The 5,000-nt window shown below is 46.9% G+C and overlaps 1 protein-coding gene across 3 annotated transcripts in view; it reads right to left on the reverse strand.

Moving 5' to 3' along the window:
- The window catches only part of nav3 (neuron navigator 3), a 172,833-nt gene that overhangs the window by 96,113 nt on the left and 71,720 nt on the right, over nt 1-5,000 (reverse strand). The window lies entirely within an intron of this gene.

Here is a 5,000-nt window from a genome sequence, read left to right on the forward strand (position 1 = left end):
GCTGTTTCCAAATGTCCTGAAAACGCCTCTAATCAATTAAGAATGACCTCCAAAAAGGAAAAACACATAACTCTAAAGAGGAGAGCGGGAGGGAGAAATACCCACAGGAGAAATAGGAAATTCCTAGCGGCCCCACTCACAATTTACAATAGCAGACTCATTCTCAGTCATGTCGAGAGTGTGGCCACAGAGGCCGGTGGTTTTATGGCACGTACCCCCGGCTTTGACAGGAAGAGGGGGAGGAAGCTCGAAACAGCACAAAAGACACACACCACTGGAAGCCCCTTTTAGCGCTGGCAGGAGCCGTTTTAATCGTTATCTAAACCATATTTAGGGGGTAAAAGGCTGTATTGGTGATGATAGTTGTGAGAAGTGGGGGTCCTTTTTTTTAGTCAGTCAGCACTTGGGCAAGGACGCACACACGCACGCACACACACACGCACACACACACGCACACACACACGCACACGCACACGCACACGCACACGCACACGCACACGCACACACACACACACACACGCACACACACACACACACACACACATACACAAGGACACACACACACACACATACACAGACACACAAACACACACAAACACACACATACAGTATACAAACACACATACACACACACACCCACAAACACACACACTCACACACACACACACACACACACACACACACACACACATACACACTTTCCACACAGAAAGCCATCCTGCTGAAAACCATCATGTACCTTCAGTCTGATCCCCCAGATGCTGTACACACTGCGCGGAATGACAGAGGAGATTAAGAACTGGACAGCAGAGGAAACGTACACCCTCGGGGGGTGGTGTGGGGGTGTGGGAGTTGTTGTTGAAGGCCACCCCTAAATCCAAGCAAACAGTACATCACCCAAGACAGCAGGAGTCACCTACCCTCCCTTACGCAAACCACTCCAAACGGATACCCGCTAGGCTTAATGCTAACACAACTCCCTCTCGGATTAGCCTCGTGAAGGCTGCCTGGACGGGCACATTGGACAGACCAAGGCCAGCATCTGAAACCCTTGAGGCCAGCTGGCAGGATGGCAGTGCTCCCCACCCCACCCAAAAGAGAAATGAAAGCTAATGGCTGTAGCATTGCCATCAGACATCTGACACTGAAACAACGCCGAACTGTCTGAACTTCACACAAGCTATTTATTAAGTAAGTTGGCATGTTTGTTTTGTTTTGTCTGGTGCAAGAAGCCATCAACATTCCACAAAGTCTGTTTATCTTTCACAGCAGACTCCTTAATATTTGATTTGTGAGTGAATATGCCAACTTTGTTTGTTTTTGTTTTGTCTGGTGAAAGCTTCCATCAAAAAGAGATTCCTTAGGACGTGTTGTGTTAAAAAGTCTTGCACTTGGCTCATGAGCATTGTTTGCTTATTTGTTTATTTGTTTTGTTGGGATAAAGCTGCATGCGTGCCACTTCTCCAAGGGTCCCTAGTTAGCGGTGTGCGTGCGAGGGTTTTCATTTGAACAGCTGTTGAGGAGGTCTCTCCTCACAAGGTTGGGACAGGAGGACGACAACCAGAGAAGAAGACCCAGGAGAGGAGACCCCGACAGACGGAGGGAAAACGAGAAAGTGTGACATAGCAAGGAAGAGACAGAGAAAGAGGAAGAGGAGGACGTCCGGTGATGGAGGGCTGTGGTAAACACAGCTGGTGCGCTGCCACTATTCTCTTTCTTCTTCATTTTTATGTTTCTAGTCATGTCTTTCTGTATCGTATCTTTACTTTTATCCTTTTTTTAACACTCTTTTTCATAATGCATAGGGTCTCTGGTTTTGCCAAAAAAGCATACGGCATTAGAACATGGAATTTAAAATATGCCTTTTCGCTAGGATCACTGAAAGCCTCAGTTCCCTACTCATCCATGTGTAATCAGACTTGAATATACTGAGCAGGCTGTCCTCACTGGGGGCTGTTCTGAATACACCCCTCCCTATTACACATATACATCTTCTATTTAAAGAAGGCCTGAAGCCCAGCATGCAGTATCAGTGTGACCGCATAATGGCCAACATTGATATCTAATATCAGAATAAATAACACTGACACATACACATATAAACATGAGTCATTTCCTCAAGTGCAATTTTCAGAGCGGGGTTGCGTGAGAACAGGAATACGAGTGCGACAACACTTCTCAACACTTTCTGAGATATATCAGAACCAGTCTGCAACATCATTTTAACTCAGCAGTTACTACCATATACAGGCACACAGCAGATTACCCTCCGTGCTATGTTAGCCACTCTTGTTAACTTCCACCAGAACCGACCCCTCACTGTCACCTCACCCCTTCAACAGACTGTGCCCCAGCATAAAATGGAGCTGAAATGTTCAGCTGCTGATTCCTAAGCCCGGGGAGTCCCACAGCTAGTATTTTTACCCAGAACATGTGCTTAAGCGTTAGCTATCAGAATGTTAAGGCAGCTAGAGCTTAATAAGGATTCTGAAACATATTACTGCACCTTGCAAAATTGTAATTCACTACAGAGTTATTAAGATACTTGGGCTCCATCTGATTGTGATGGACAGCACAGAGCAGCGTTAACTAAGCCCAGGCACAGCCTCTTGACTTCGGCAACCCAATTAAAAAGTCAGAGCGATAAAAAAAGCTGCTTCTCCTGTTGTGGTTGCTGTTGAGAATTAGCTCCGGGGCTAATGAGCTCCGGTTGAAATGGGCCACCGTAACGGCTGGCGGAGGGAGACCGTAAGCACCGTCCAGCCGGGTCTGCTTATCCACGGGCCATTAACAAGTGGCCGAATGAGGGAAGAGTAAGAGGCCCAGTTATCGCCTGCGCTAATTGACCTCTGAATGATCCATTATGCTCTTACCCCCTCCCCAACACACACACACCCCACGCTCCTATCTAAGGAACACAAATGAGCTGACTCTGGAGGAATATAAATAAAAAGGCAAAAGAAATAATGAGAAAAGAAGTAGGAAAGAAAGAAAGAAAGAAAGAAAAGAAAGAAAGACAAAAAACAATGTAACAGACAAAAGAAAGTCTCGGAGTCTCAGAGAGTCCAGGTGGTGGAGGTTCTGGGAGATGTATGCCATGTGACCGAGGGGTTAATGAATACTGTAACTTAAGACACCCCTCTTTGCACACTGCCTCCTCTCTGCAGTAGCTCTGACCGGACTGCAGCGAATGGCCAAGTCACAGCTGGGACATCATAGAGATTAATGGAGTCCATCATCTCCTACTATTGTTTTTTTTTTCTTTTCTCCGTAGTTTGCCCAAGATGGTTGAGCTTCACCTCGCACAGTCTGTTTTAAAGACAATACTATTTTCTGCTGCTTCAACCTTTCCATTATTGCCTTTCCTTCAGTGCACTCATCACATATTCACAATCCTGAAGAGGCCAGCCCATAAGCACAGACAGAGATAAATGGAGAGGAGAATGGTTGCCCAAGTTGGGGATAGATCAGTGGTCATTCAGCCAAGAGGTTGTCCAGCAGTGAAAAGTAGGAAGACAAAGTTTTTTGTTTTTAACCTCAGTCAGCAAAAGAGATACTGTCGCACTTTATCGCACATTGGCGAAATAGACAATAACCCTTTGTTTTTATAACAGTTAGGCTAGACCTCCTCAAGTTCACACTACAAAGAGACACGGCATCATTCTTCAAAGGGTAACAGCAATGTCAAGTTCAATGTAACAAGCAGACCCTTTAAAAAAGGCTTGCCTAGTGTACCATCCCACTCAGTGACACAGACACACACGCACAAACACACACAGACACACACGCACAAACACACACGCACACGCACACGCACACGCACACGCACACGCACACGCACACACACACACACACACACACACACACACACATACAGAGGTGTGCCTTTGTATTTTTACGTGTGATTCACACCCAATGGCTGTCACTGACTAACGCCACAGTCACAGCTGATGCACAATGGCCAGGCGGAGGGCCCCACCGTTGACAGCCCACATTAAGACACATCCACAGCAGATAAATCAGAGGTGCAGCGCACTCACACATGACTGATTGGACCCCGCATTCCAGGTCTCGATTCTTACTCACTCTCTTCCTCTCTTTCTCTCTCTGTCCCTCTATGCCCCTCTATGTCTCTCTCTCTCCTTCTATGTCTCCTTGGCACAAGCCAATATTAGTAAAACAAAAAAAACAGGCACAACACTGTATCCAATGCCTATATACAAACTCAGGTTCAGAGAGAGGCGATGCTGTGCAACTACAGCACACTGCGTTTCTAAGGAGACACAACTCAACTTAAACAGGTCGCTCGCACACGCTCATGTCACACTAGTCTGTGTTAGCAACACAAAGCATCGCGGCATGATAACCATAGCACCATCAACAGGCATCAGCATCGTGACAATGGCGCTACACAAAGGACAAGCTGAAGACATCTGAAACAAGCCAATCAGACATTCAACAGGTTTTACTGCCACAGACAACATACTGTATCATTACAGCATGCACGACCGAAATCGCACAGCAACCCATGTAGGACTGCACACTTACTTGCCAAATCCAAGAGAGTAACACTTCATTTTCGAAAAACCATTTGATAAAATAATATTCCTGTTGGACGGACACAAAAAGAGCAAGCTGGCCCAAAGCAAAAACGTCTATAGCTCTTTCATGACCAGCTTGACAACGTCAAATGAGAGAGTGGTCTTGCAAGCTGGGCAAGTCCCCACTACTCTTGGAGCACTCTATGTTTGTCAGTCTCCGTGTGTGTGTGAGCAAGAGAGAGAGAGAGTGTGTGTGTGAGCGAGAGAGAGAGAGAGAGAGAGAGAGAGAGTAAGAGAGAGAGAGAGTAACGACACACTCTGGTCTAGATTACCTAGAGGCGTCAGGTTTGGCAGCTGTGGCGGCACTTCTCCCTGAGGGCAGGCCACCCTTCCTGTCCCGGCGCGGGGAGGTGGAGGGCGCGAGGCGAGAGCGGGAGCGCGACACAGCCAGGTCAGGCT

Source organism: Alosa pseudoharengus, unplaced genomic scaffold (genome assembly GCF_046254945.1).
Source record: "Alosa pseudoharengus isolate Yale_2024_CS ecotype anadromous, Long Island Sound unplaced genomic scaffold, YU_APseudo_1.1 YU_APseudo_1.1_scf_20, whole genome shotgun sequence".
Classification (NCBI taxonomy): domain Eukaryota; kingdom Metazoa; phylum Chordata; class Actinopteri; order Clupeiformes; family Clupeidae; genus Alosa; species Alosa pseudoharengus.